This window comes from Siphateles boraxobius, unplaced genomic scaffold (genome assembly GCF_051911475.1).
Source record: "Siphateles boraxobius isolate OS27281-9 unplaced genomic scaffold, OSU_SipBor_1 63, whole genome shotgun sequence".
NCBI classification, from domain to species: domain Eukaryota; kingdom Metazoa; phylum Chordata; class Actinopteri; order Cypriniformes; family Leuciscidae; genus Siphateles; species Siphateles boraxobius.
Window position 1 is genome coordinate 32501 of NW_027509190.1, and position 14622 is coordinate 47122.

The following is a 14622-nucleotide window of genomic DNA, read 5'->3' on the forward strand; positions in this document are numbered from 1 at the left end:
GGTTGAGAACAAGGAGCAGTATGATGCAAAGAACAGCCGAAATCAAAAACACACCGGTTGACACCATTATTGTTCCATGGCCACCCAGCTGTTCTCTTAAAGTCATCAAACAGTCATTTACCACACTGTGACCTTTTATAAAGACATTAAGCCAAAAATATAGTAAATGGAATACATAGATTAGATTCACTGCAACAATGAAAGGTGCTTAAAGGGTTAGTTCGCCCATTTAAGACATGAAGTTGTATGGAATCCTTACCAGCACTATAGTGCATACACACTGACCCACTCTGTAGTCACCTCCCTGATCAGAGTTTTGGCCGCTGGAGGTTTTTCAAGAAAGTACTCCCGGTTAGTTTCCGTGGCCTCAAAACTGTGCGTTTTTACGTGAAAAAATTATTTGCGTTTCAAAGCTTGATTAATTTAACACAAAAAACACGCCGGTCAAAATTCATACCTCAGTTTTAATCGGCTAAATTTTCTTTCCATTTCTATCAATCCGGGGTGCTGTCAACGTCAACAGTGCGCACGTTCCGATCAGCTGTTTATAGCGCGACTCGCTGACAACATGTCTGACTGCGAAACTTCTGATGAACTTTTTTCAAGTTCGGCACGAATTACTATTAGCCTAAATGTGTTACTTAATGATTTGAATGTATTTTTAACATTGTTGTATTTAAGGACTGTATTTGTGTGTTATTTTTAAATTATTTGTTTTATGTGGTGGACAATATTGGAACGTGACATTGGAAATATTTATTTTATTTTTACTATTTAATTTATTTTACTATTTATTTTGTTTGGCTTTTATTTATTTCATGCAGTTGCACTTATTTAATTTATATTAATTTATAGTATGAGTCCCTGATTATATGTTGCATGTTCTCTTCTTGTTGTTTTTTTTGTTGTTTTTTTAGACAAAAAATGGATGGATTTATAGCGTTTTGAAAAAAAAAATACAATTAACTTTGAATTTATCATCAACAATATTGTTGTTTGATTTAATAATAATTTTTCATGATGGTGATGGTCTCGATCTCCAGAGAAGTGTCTCCTCTTTGCCGTCTTCCGTGTGTCGATGGTGTAAAATGAGGGTGTGGGGGAGGCGGATACTTGAATATATAGGGGCGTGTTATTCTAATGACGATCGTTTTCAGCCGCGGCATTTATCAAGGGCAGGTATTGCGTACACCTGGATTTCAAAGGTACGCACAGCTTCATAAATCAGGCGGTGAGAGGAGTGTAAGCATAATCTTACGCCAACATATACGCCCGTTTCTACGCAAGAATGATAAATGAGGGCCACTGCCTCTCTCACTGCTCCTGCACCTCTCACTGCACCTCTCACTGCACCTGCATCTCTCACTGCTCCTGCACCTCTCACTGCCTCTCTCACTGCACCTGCATCTCTCACTGCATCTCTCACTGCTCCTGCATCTCTCACTGCTCCTGCACCTCTCACTGCATCTCTCACTGCTCCTGCACCTCTCACTGCACCTGCATCTCTCACTGCACCTCTCACTGCCTCTCTCACTGCACCTGCATCTCTCACTGCACCTCTCACTGCAACTCTCACTGCATCTCTCACTGCACCTCTCACTGCACCTCTCACTGCATCTCTCACTGCACCTCTCACTGCACCTCTCACTGCAACTCTCACTGCATCTCTCACTGCACCTCTCACTGCATCTCTCACTGCATTTCTCACTGCATCTCTCACTGCACCTCTCACTGCAACTCTCACTGCAACTCTCACTGCACCTCTCACTGCATCTCTCACTGCACCTGCATCTCTCAATGCATCTCTCACTCCATCTCTCACTGCACCTCTCACTGCATCTCTCACTGCACCTGCATCTCTCACTGCACCTGCATCTCTCACTGCACCTCTCAGTGCATCTCTCACTGCATCTCTCACTGCACCTGCACCTCTCACTGCATCTCTCACTGGGCCTGCTCTTCTCCCTGGGCCCCTTGCTCTTACTCTTCCTCGTCCAGACATTACAGTGTGTTTTTTTCTGTTTCTGTGTCCAAAAACATCACTCCTCAAAGTCCTCCTTTTACTGTATAAGTGTCAATGTAATAGAAAAAAATAACCCCTGCCACTGAGTCTAAGCCAGACTGGAATCAGCTATGAATGGTCCAATTTACCCAACATAAATCAGCTGTGTCTCAATTATTCAATTGTTTGTTGTATCAGCTGAGATATATTGGTATGGCCACAAAAGACTGATGCTGTGCTAATTGTGTTTAGAGTTTTGAAAATGTGACAACTGGTTGGACAAACGCTTGTTAGCGACTGAAAAAAACTGTAATTGACAATTTACTTCAATCTTTTATTAATCACCTCTGATGTATCCATAATGTCAGTGTGATGTCAATGCTCCATTTATTAATTTACTTATATATATAAATACTTATATACTATACTATAAATACTATACTTATATTTATAAATATAGTTCAGTTAGAAAAGAGAGTAATTTAAAAAAGATAATAAAGATTTATTATATTCAATGGTGAAATAATAAAATAAATAATACATTCCAAGAAACCACATATTCATATAATAAATACATTTTAACATGTATCCATACAAGGAGAAATATGTTTTTATAAAATATGTGTTAAGGCAAAAAAGCACATGAAATCTATACATATGTGTTCATTCATTAAGAAAATAATAGAAAAGATATTGGGTAATTTCAACCTTGTCAGAGGTGGGACTCGAACCGACGCCGTTCACGTCAGTGATTTGCCCAAACGACATGCCCCTTTCAGCCAGCGTGTAGTCGTGGCCGAGTGGTTAAGGCGATGGACTAGAAATCCATTGGGGTCTCCCCGCGCAGGTTCGAATCCTGCCGACTACGTTGACAGCATGCGCCTGCTTTAGTTTGTGAACTTCTGGAGGCCTAGCTTAAACTTTATAGAAGGAAAAAAAGTCACTGTTACAGGATTACCCTTGAAAAGAGTTATGGTGGTAAGAAACAGTTTTGTCTGCAAGCTAAAGATGACAAGGCCCCTTTGTATTCAGGGACACGTCGGGTAGACCGGTAGCTCGCCGTGCTCGTATAGTGGTTAGTATATTTTTTAATCGCTAGGTGTCAGTACACTCGCTGGCTGTTACCTAGAGTGCCGCGGGCTTGCTATTTGCTACAAACAACTGCGCCTTTGACACAAGTTTAAAATAACGATAAGAGCGCGCAAGTCAACAGCATTGAAGCGTGTGAAGAGGCTTTCCAGACAAGTAGCAGTGAGTTTTTGTTCTTTTTCCTAGCATTATTTTCCTTTAATTACTATTATCATCAGTCTAATAGGCTGCATTCCCACTAATTTGCCAATATATTTTGACATAGCAGACGTTTTGACGGCCATTCTGAATCTTCGAAGAAGGAAACGCAATGCATTGGAGGACACTCTTTTTTTCTGCGCCAATACGATTCATTTTGTTGTGCGTTCCGACGCAGCACGCACCCTTCTCGAGCAAGAGCCCGGATAGCTCAGTCGGTAGAGCATCAGACTTTTAATCTGAGGGTCCAGGGTTCAAGTCCCTGTTCGGGCGAAGGAGCCTCTTTTTGTGGAGCGGTACGTTTTGTTGTTGAGTTCTTGCTGATCTACACTGGCCTCGGGCAGCGACGCTGCAAGGCACCAATACACAAACGACATGCCCCTTTCAGCCAGCTTGTAGTCGTGGCCGAGTGGTTAAGGCGATGGACTAGAAATCCATTGGGGTCTCCCCGCGCAGGTTCGAATCCTGCCGACTACGTTGACAGCAGGCGCCTGCTTTAGTTTGTAACCTTCTGGAGGCCTAGCTTAGACTTTATAAAAGGAAAAAAAGTCACTGTTACAGGATTATCCTTGAAAAGAGTTATGTTGGTAAGAAACAGTTTTGTCTGCAAGCTAAAGATGACAAGGCCCCTTTGTATTCAGGGACACGTCAGGTAGACCGGCAGCTCGCCGTGATCGTATAGTGGTTAGTACTCTGTGTTGTGGCTGCAGCAACCCCGGTCCGAATCCGGGTCACGGCAAGATTTTCTGGGTGCCATTGAAATTGAGCTCCATGTCACCACCTCTCCTCACCCCGTCCTTCAGACTACTCTTTTTGTGCACGGCGCGTACCCTTGATGTGCTCTCGATGTTCGAGTGAATTGAAACTGGGACCTTCTTTGAAAGCACGAGCTCTCAGGTTCGAACCCTTAGAGAAAAGACTGAAAACGAAAAGCTCCTATTTATTTCGGAAGAATCTTGCTTCAGAGAGAATATGGTGCTTGTATATTTTCTAATCGCTAGGTGTCAGTACACTCGCTGGCTGTTACCTAGAGTGCCGCGGGCTTGCTATTTGCTACAAACAACTAAGCCTTTGACACAAGTTTACAATAACGATAAGAGCGCGGCAAGTCAACAGCATTGAAGCGTGTGAAGAGGCTTTCCAGACAAGTAGCAGTGAGTTTTTGTTCTTTTTCCTAGCATTATTTTCCTTTAATTACTATTATCATCAGTCTATTAGGCTGCATTCCCACTAATTTGCAAATATATTTTGACATAGCAGACGTTTTGACGGCCATTCTGAATCTTCAAAGAAGGAAACGCTATACATTGGAGGACACTCTTTTTTCTGCGCCAATACGATTAAATTTGCTGTGCGATCCCACGCAGCACGCACGCTTCTCGAGCAAGAGCCCGGATAGCTCAGTCGGTCGAGCATCAGACTTTTAATCTGAGGGTCCAGGGTTCAAGTCCCTGTTCGGGCGAATGAGCCTCTTTTTGTGGAGCTGTACGTTTTGTTGTTGAGTTCTTGCTCATCTACACTGTCCTCGGGCAGCAACGCTGCAAGGCATCAATCCACAAACGACATGCCCCTTTCAACCAGCTTGTAGTCGTGGCCGAGTGGTTAAGGCGATGGACTAGAAATCCATTGGGGTATCCCCGCGCAGGTTCAAATCCTGCCGACTACGTTGACAGCCTGCGCCTGCTTTAGTTTGTAACCTTCTGGAGGCCTAGCTTAAACTTTATAAAAGGAAAAAAAGTCACTGTTACAGGATTACCCTTGAAAAGAGTTATGTTGGTAAGAAACAGTTTTGTCTGCAAGCTAAAGATGACAAGGCCCCTTTGGCCAAGATTTTCTGGGTGCCATTGAAATTGAGCTCCATGTCACCAGCTGTCCTCACCCCGTCCTTCAGACTACTCTTTTTGTGCACGGCGCGTGCCCTTGAGGTGCTCTGGATGTTCGAGTGAATTGAAACTGGGACCTTCTTTGAAAGCACGAGCTCTCAGGTTCGAACCCTTAGAGAAAAGACTGAAAACGAAACGCTCCTATTTATTTCGGAAGAATCTTGCTTCAGCGAGAATATGGTGCGTGTATATCTTCTAATCGCTAGGTGTCAGTACACTCGCTGGCTGTTACCTAGAGTGCCGCGGGCTTGCTATTTGCTACAAACAACTGCGCCTTTTGACGCAAGTTTACTATAACAATAAGAGCGAGGCAAGTCAACAGCATTGAAGCGTGTAAAGATACCATAAAAAATTGGATTTGCTTACTCACGGTTGAGAACAAGGAGCAGTATGATGCAAAGAACAGCCGAAATCAAAAACACACCGGTTGACACCATTATTGTTCCATGGCCACCCAGCTGTTCTCTTAAAGTCATCAAACAGTCATTTACCACACTGTGACCTTTTATAAAGACATTAAGCCAAAAATATAGTAAATGGAATACATAGATTAGATTCACTGCAACAATGAAAGGTGCTTAAAGGGTTAGTTCGCCCATTTAAGACATGAAGTTGTATGGAATCCTTACCAGCACTATAGTGCATACACACTGACCCACTCTGTAGTCACCTCCCTGATCAGAGTTTTGGCCGCTGGAGGTTTTTCAAGAAAGTACTCCCGGTTAGTTTCCGTGGCCTCAAAACTGTGCGTTTTTACGTGAAAAAATTATTTGCGTTTCAAAGCTTGATTAATTTAACACAAAAAACACGCCGGTCAAAATTCATACCTCAGTTTTAATCGGCTAAATTTTCTTTCCATTTCTATCAATCCGGGCTGCTGTCAACGTCAACAGTGCGCACGTTCCGATCAGCTGTTTATAGCGCGACTCGCTGACAACATGTCTGACTGCAAAACTTCTGATGATGAAACCAATTTTAGCACAATGTCAGACGGAACAGATGAGGATGAAAGTAATTTTAGCACAACGCCAAAGGGATACCTTTATGAACCGGAGTACCGATGCCGTACTTCAACAGATGGAGATAGAACGGGAAGAGAGAGTGAACTAAATCAAATAGTTTTCTCAGCAAATTGTACCTATATCCCTATATAATGTTTTTATATTAGACATCTTTTCATGTATTTTCCACTGGAGTCTAAACATCAGCTTGTTTACCGTACAGTTTAGACATGGGATCATAAAGTTAGTAAATAGAGCGTACCCGTGGTACTGGTACAGCACTGTGCACACACGATAATCCTTGATTCTGGATATTTTAGCTCCCGCAGAGTAGCCGATTGCAACCAGCCAAAGCTGTCTCGTAGCTATATCCGAAACAGGAAAACGATGGAATCAGAACGGTGATCCCGGCACATTCTTGTGGTCACAGCCTGGGAATTTACAAGTTCGCACCATCGTTCATTTTCTACTTTTTACGTTGTTTCGTAATCGATTGTGTAAACACTATGGAACAGCTGGTCGGAACGTGCGCACTGTTGACGTTGACAGCAGCGCGGATTGATAGAAATGGAAAGAAAATAGTGCCGATTAAAACTGAGGTATGAATTTTGACCGGCGTGTTTTTTTTGTGTTAAATTAATCAAGCTTTGAACCGCAAATAATTTTTTCACGTAAAAACGCACAGTTTTGGGGCCCAGGAAACTAACCGGGAGTACTTTCTTGAAAAACTTCCAGCGGCCAGAACTCTGACCAGGGAGGTGACTACAGAGTGGGTCAGTGTGTATGCACTATAGTGCTGGTAAGTCTTAAATCTTTAAATCTGTACATATTACAAGTGTGTTATAAAATGTATACATTTAAACATTTAACTAAGAATATCCTATATTAAATATATCAGAAGGTATGCACACTTACCTGCAGCTGGATTTTTAGTAGATTCAAGGTATATGTCAATTTTGAAATTTTCTTTGTTTTCCTCATTTTCTTCATCAAGCTCAAAAACTGGGTTGCAGAAAACATTCTTTGAAAGTTAAAACAAAGTTTAGAACCAAAACTGAATGTTGTATAAATAACAAATAAATTATACCATGGATACATCTACTACTTACAATAATAATAATAATAATAATAATAATAATAATTTACCTCATATCCACCTCGGCTCCCAGTTGAAATGTCAGAGTCCATCTTTGCATTTTGAAAAACCATTTATATATGTTTAGTTATCTGAAATCTTGAGGTAGGCTATTAATTCAGTCCATTTGGTTGTGAAAATGAGTGGAGTTTAAGAAGTTAAACTCAAAGAAGTTTATTTCCATAAAAGAAAATGCCTAGACATGTTTTAAAAAGGAGATAAAAAGTTGTTTTTAAATCCATTGAGTATGTGCATAGAATAAAATGTTTTTTTTTTCTATCAAAAATTTTTTATTTTTTTTGTTATGCTGTAATATTATGGTCCAACATCTTGTGTTGTTAAAAGAAAGTGGCTGGTATTCAGAACGTTCTTCCCAAATATTCCCAAAGCCAAGTCAGCTGAGAGGATTGCGCTCCGTAATAATCCTTTGTTTTAGACACACATCTACACACATACCACCACCCAACCCCAAAAAACACACCCACCCACCCAACCAAAAACCCAACCAACAACCCAACAACCCAACACACACTTTTGTTTCTGCATAGATGACAGCGTTTTTTTTTTTAACAGGAGTTTTGCTCCAACCCTAATCAATCACACCTTAAAAAGCAAATTAAAGTAAAGGGTAAAGCTACAAGCAGGTGATTTTTTTCAAGGTTGGAGGTAAACTGCAGGAAAGGGCTAGAGTTGAAAATCCCTGATTTATAAGATTTTTCTTTTCATAAGAACTTACATTTTTCCCCACAAAATGTTTTTTACTATCCTTGTAGGGACATTTGGTCCTGGACCACACACACAGGTTGGTGTTCCCTGTTTTATGGGAACTTTTCATAGGCATGATTTTTATACTGTATAGACTCCATCCCTTTAACCCTAAACCTACCCATCACTGAAAACTTTCAGCAGTTTTACATTTTCAAAAAACATAATTTGGTGTTGTCTCTGCTCCTGCATGGTGCCCTGCTCTCCGTGTTCCCTTGTATTGGTTTGGTTTTGGCTTTGTTTTCATTAAGGTACCGCACCTGCACTTAAATACATTTTTCCTGTCTGCCATTCTTGCTTCCCCCATATAATAGTACGCATTACTGTACTGCTGTAACAATATAAATGTAAGTGTAATCAGAGATGGGGACTCGAGTTTGAGACTCGGACTCGAGTGCGACTTAAGTCGCACACACAGTGACTTCAGACTCGACTTGAGACTCGTCCTCGAAAGACTTCAGACTCGACTCGGACTCGAGCCTGCGGGACTCGTGAACAATGTTTATTTTTAGGAAACGTCTGATGAGCACGCTGTTATTCCCCTCCCTCTGACCCGTTACCTAAAACCTGCCTACATAACACGTACTACGTGCGCGCGCGCGGCCACACATGAGAGGACAACAAACAAACATGTCGACTGCACCGGCCGTTGCTGTGCCATTCGTCAGATTTGGGTTTAAAAACTTCAAACAAGACGGGCCAAACAAAAGAAGCGCTCAATGCAAAATATGGGGTATCTGCGCGCGTGCACCTCATGGTGTTCCAGAGCGCGAGAGGTGGGTGTACGAGAGAGAGAGAGAGAGAGACGTGCGAGAGGTAGTGCTGCGCGAATGCGCTACGGCGCTCTGCAATCAAATACGATTTTAAATAGGCTTAGTAAAAATAAACAAATAAATCGAAAATCAATGTGTGGCGGGCCGCCACAAATATATGAACCATGTATTTCACATCATTTGGTTGCAATAGTGTTTTGCATTTAGCTACTGTGATGTTTTGCACTATGTCAATTTTAGTGCTGTGAGGTAGGTAGGCTATAACATTTTCTATATTTGGTCTAATGGCTCCACAGAGCCAGCACAATAGGAGCCAAGGCCTTTCATTATAATTCAGCAACAGACATGAGAGTCCTTTTTCTTCAGAACCTCAATTTTTACAGATACAGATATTAACTTAAAAGTAAAGTATTCTTGGTGTTTTTGTCATGTTGAAATAGTCTGTTTACACTGATTATATACCTAAATCAAAGCTGATATTGTATGCTATTAGATAAAGGAGTCATAATAACATATTACATGCTTTGAATTCCTTAATAGCTATGCAGTGTTCTAAGCAGCCTGGATGGGTCGCTGTACGTGATGCAACACTTATTATAACCACAAGAGACTTGAGACTTGACTTGGACTTTAGCTCAAAGACTTGAGACTTGACTTGGACTTTAGCTCGAAGACTTAAGACTTGACTTGGACTCTAGCTCAAAGACTTGAGACTTGACTTGGACTCTAGCTCAGAGACTTGTGAGCATCTCTGAGTGTAATACAAGTATATAATAACACAAGTATACAATAATATAAGTGTAATACTGATAATGTTGTAAAAGGTATGTAAACATAAAAACGGGATATTCCCAGTAGTGTTTTGTGTTGAGCACATCACTGTGTTGTTGGTTGTTAGACATATCTCTTCATTTGTCTTTGGGGACAATTGGGGAAAAAAATATATTTTTAGTCCCCTTTCTATTGACAAAGTGATGAGCTGAATCAGATGGAGACAGTACACTTTTAATGATCGAAACACAGTATAAAGAAACAATTACCTGTTATCTTAATGTCATGATTAATCCACACAAACCCACATCGCAAGCAAGCTTGGGCCGAATGTGGCCTCAAGCTAGCACTGCTGGCCTTCTGTCGGCAATAGCACGTATCCTTTCAGCCAGAACTGGGCATTGTGGCAACGGTGAGGGCCGATTGTTGATGGAAGGAATGTGGCCCAGATCAATCCAGTGATCATTTGGTCCAAATCAGGATTATGAACTTATTTCATTTGAAATTATAAAATTTTACTCTGTTATGATTTGGCATTTCAAAGGATACATTTTAAACAATACTACAGTTTAAAATATTGAATTCATAAAATAATTGTGTGATCATTTAACCATAATCATGCAATATTTCTGTAATATTGTTTATCGTGGGGCATATTTTTATTAATATGCTGTCATAAAATACACCAGATTTTATTCTTGTAATCCAAATCTTTGGAATGTCATGCTTTGTGTGACAAACTGTCTAATGCAGTTCAACTTAGATTAAAAAGCAGCAAAGAAGAACCTGTTGTTTGTGCATGTGGAGTCCACCTGTGATGCGGCTGATTTTACTGCTTGCTGTTGAACTCACTCTGTCGTGTTCACTACTTCACGGGTGTTAAGCAGCAATGTAACGCAGGTTAATAGGCGGGAGGTTCACTTCCCTGATTGAAGGACGGGCCAGTCAAGAGTTGAAACGTGGACCAGTAAAAATCCCCAAAAAACGGTGTGTTAGAATCCAGTAATGAATGAGTACGGGCTATAAGCAGGAGCGAGTACTAGTTTTGGCATGTTGTCTCATCAGGAGAGATGTGATCACCGGAAAGATGCTGTTTCTATCCATTGTGCTGCGGTTTTAAGTTTGTTTGTTTGCGCTACCGCTGTACTGCCGCTGTATATGTGCGCGGTTTGTATGCCTGATAACTGTTACTTTGGTCACGATGATAAAACCTTGTTTGCGGCCTGATGTTTAACGATGTCGGCTTTATAGTATCCGTGGTTATATTTTAAGTAAATGTTTGGATTTGGAGCGTTTCACTGTCACACGAGTTACTTTCTGTTTGCGGTGCCGGATGGGTAATGCAGTTAATTGCTTTACATTGATAATGGATTACTATGCTCAGCGTTACTACTTAAAACTACACTCACTGGTTTCATTTTGGGCCAAAACACTGAGAATACCTTTTGTGGTTTTGGGCGAATGGTTTAGTGTATAACATTGACATTGTTGTATATTTGGTGTGTGTGAAACTGTAGCATTTCTGTGTTTAAATGTGTATGCTTTGTTTAGTCATTTAGTTTAAACACTAAGTATATTATAATATTTATAATATTGAATGTTGATTAAATTCCATAATATATTATATATTATTCCATAGTGTTTATAGTATTGGCTATATTGGAATTTATATTTATTTATATTTGTGTATTATTCAGAATTTATGATATATTATGTATGATATATTATGGATCCGATACAAGATGCTTCTTTCCCCTCTCTCCCTGACATGTCTACCGATCGCAAGCTGAAGTCCAAAAGGTACACTGGGGCATTAAACATGAACACCCGGCCTCTCTTACAGCAAAGCAGCCCAGAAAGAACCAAAGGATACTCTAATCTCAAGCCTCAAATCAGCCTTGAAAAAGCACGGCTACCCACTTTCTCTGGTGACATGAGGGACTATTACTGCTGGAAGACTGAGTGGGACGACCTACAAGAATTGGGTAACCCACAAGGTGTGGGATGTTTAAAAAGGTTCCACTTATTAAATAGTCTCCACGAAAAGATCAAGAAGGATCTTGTCCTATCTAGCTGTGGATCCGCCGACGATATGTTTAGGCTACTGGACAGCAAATACGGGAACAGAGCGAAAATAGTCTTAATGGTCACCAACAAGGTCCAGTCTCTTCCCCCCGATAAAGGAAACAATCCAAGAAGAACCATTGAATTGATCCAGGCTGTGGAAAGGGCACTGTGCAACCTCCAGATTCTTGGTGAAGAAGACACCGTGAAGAACTGTGTTGTTGCTCAATCTCTTGAAAGCAAGCTTCCCAGTTCACTCAAGAAGTAGTGGATTATGCACAAAACTGACCCGGAAAACAGGTTCTCTCCACTGCATCATTTTGATTGCCTCATAGGATTCTTGAAGAAGCAGGAGGAGATTCTTGAGGAGTTGGAACAGGTGGAGCCAAGCCCTGCAGATAAAGGCCCTGTGGAAAAGGGTGCTGCAGAATACCCAGATAAGAGAGGGAGGAAGGCATTCACTAAATCCACAGCAGGTCAGAAGGACGACTATCCCAGCTGTACTGTCTGTGAAGATGACTCCCATGCCGGCAAGCTATTTGCGTGCAAGGTCTCCAGGGAAGAAGATCTCTTAAGAAAAAGGGCCCATGTGAAGAAGCTATGGTTGTGCTCCAAGTGTTTGCGGCCCCACCCCAAGGATGGGAAAGGATGCACACCCAGATACCTCTGCCGAAAAGTAGACTGTCGGAAAGGAGGGATATCGGACCACAATTACCTTCTGTGTCTTAAGCCACCGACTTCAAAGAAATACAGCAGCAGTGAGGAGCAGAGCACCATAAAAATTGGAGGAAAGAAACTTGGCCTAACCAACAAACACGAAGAGTTTCTTGCAGAGCTTACTCCAGAACAAAGAGAGAAATGCAAGAATGTGTTCTCAAACAAAATATCATCAACTGTATGTGCCAAGGCTGGAGATGGACTGCAAGAACATCCAGTGGTGATGATGCTGATGGAAGTAACGACAAACTCGGGTTGCCTTATTGGCTCACTAATCGACCTCACATCTGACACCAATTATATCACCAATGAAACAGCTGATCGCCTTGGACTGTGCGGTGAGAATATCAGGCTTATAGTCCATGGAGTCGGGGGGATGAAGAAGACTGTCCTTACCAAAAGATATTCCCTACGGTTGAAAGTGAAGACACCCAAGGGAGAAGTGGCAAAAAAGTTTACAGACACTGTGTCGTAAATATGAGGCTATAGCACTCAGGATCCACTGACGACACCACATACAGCAAGAGCAGATATACAGTATAACAGGACATTGAATGAGGCGAGAAGCATTAGCACTTTACAATAAAACAATATAATACATTGCAGAAAAAAAAGAGAAAATAAATTGGGAATAGGCTATGGTACAGCTGCAAAATAGTTAAAAAACAAAAGTAGGGTTTAAAGAGTTTTATGTTCCATTCCCCCTTTACCTTTAACAAAAAAATCTAAGAGGTAAACAAAATTCACAAAACTCCAAATGTAAAAAAAGGGTGAGGCTTACTTATGATTTGGATTGAACAAACACCAGATGTAAAGCTGTATGGTTACCAGTGTTGGGTAAGTTACTCAAAAAAAGTAATCCACTACAAATCACTAATTACTACTTTAAAATTGTAATTTGCTTACATTACTGATTACTGCAAGTAAAATCAGACTACTAATTACTTTACTTTCAAGTTACTTTGAAAATCTATTAAAACTACAAGAATACACTGCAAAGTGAAACTCAGTTCTTTGCGTAATTTAATATTGCAGACATCCCAAGTCTCCCAGAAGTTCCGGGGGTCTCCCGCATATTGATAGCGGCTCCCTGATGCCCGCTTCCTGATGCCCACAAATTAGTTCAAATCTCCTGGAATCTAGAGTGAGCGAGCAAGAGCGCGCATGCGAGAACTGTGCTCCAAACCGCGTAGCGCGCGCACGGCGGAGAGCGAGAGACCTTTGCGTGTGTGTGCGTTTGAGCCTCATGAAGCACGTTCTCCGGTAATTCATTAAACCGCATGCTCATTAACTGACGCAGCCAGCCAAATGTGATTGGAAATGCATTTCTAAGACACAACTCTTTGCGCATGGGCGTGCGGTTTGTGTTTGGAGCTCCGTCGAATTGATTCATAAATCCTTGATTTTCTTCTTTACCACTCATTTATAAACAATCACTTTCTGTTTTTATAGCATGTGAACTTATCTTCGATACTTTTCCTTATAAAAAACAATCGGATTGCTTTGATTTCGCTACTTAGATCCAACTTTTCGAATCTCCGCTACTAGCCTTTAGCCCGCTAGCATCTCACACGTGGCCTCTCGCCTATTGATCTCATTTACACCCGTTTCACTGAAAGGATACGGGTTATATCCAGGATTTCAGTCCTAAATTAGTAGTGATATTGGTAGTATCACTACTAATTTACTGTTCATCTGTTATAATGGCGAATATATCGGATGTGTGTCTAACGTTACCTCTGAGTGCAGGTGAGGACACATTAGAGCTGCATTCGGTGCTGTTGGAGCTGGAGTCCGTGGAGAAGCAGATCCGTGGTCTGCTAGAGAGGCAAGCCGAGCTGCGAGATCGGCGTTCAGCGCTTGAAACATCAAGCGCCGATGCTCACAAGTCAGTGGTTAGTAACTTTTTGACTCCGACCTCGTCTACTCCGTGTGCTTCTCTGCACAGGACGCAAGCACCCAGGACGCGATCATCCCTGGCTTCATTCACTCCGGCACCGACACAACACCATGGGCCCTGGGTGATTCCTCAGCGGAAGACACGAGCCAGGACCAGACCAAGAACCTCTCCACCTCTCCTGGTCTTCGAGATCTCCACCCGGAACCGCTTCTCCCCTCTTCGCGAGTCGGAACGCGACGACGCCGTGATCATCAGCAGTTCCATCGTCCGTCATGTCCGTGCTACCTCAGGTAAGGGTAAGGTGCGCACTCACTGCTTTCCTGG

At 41.7% G+C, this 14622-nt stretch overlaps 5 non-coding genes across 5 annotated transcripts; all 5 read left to right on the forward strand.

Moving 5' to 3' along the window:
* The first annotated feature begins 2788 nt into the window (after nucleotides 1–2788).
* trnas-aga (transfer RNA serine (anticodon AGA)) lies at nucleotides 2789–2870 on the forward strand. The gene has a single exon. It is a non-coding gene; the product is annotated as a tRNA-Ser (tRNA).
* A 619-nt stretch (nucleotides 2871–3489) lies between these two features.
* On the forward strand, nucleotides 3490–3562 carry trnak-uuu (transfer RNA lysine (anticodon UUU)). The gene has a single exon. It is a non-coding gene; the product is annotated as a tRNA-Lys (tRNA).
* A 122-nt stretch (nucleotides 3563–3684) lies between these two features.
* On the forward strand, nucleotides 3685–3766 carry trnas-aga (transfer RNA serine (anticodon AGA)). Its single transcript has one exon. It is a non-coding gene; the product is annotated as a tRNA-Ser (tRNA).
* A 912-nt stretch (nucleotides 3767–4678) lies between these two features.
* trnak-uuu (transfer RNA lysine (anticodon UUU)) lies at nucleotides 4679–4751 on the forward strand. The gene has a single exon. It is a non-coding gene; the product is annotated as a tRNA-Lys (tRNA).
* Nucleotides 4752–4873: 122 nt separating this feature from the next.
* Nucleotides 4874–4955, forward strand: trnas-aga (transfer RNA serine (anticodon AGA)). The gene has a single exon. It is a non-coding gene; the product is annotated as a tRNA-Ser (tRNA).
* The last annotated feature ends 9667 nt before the right edge of the window (nucleotides 4956–14622 follow it).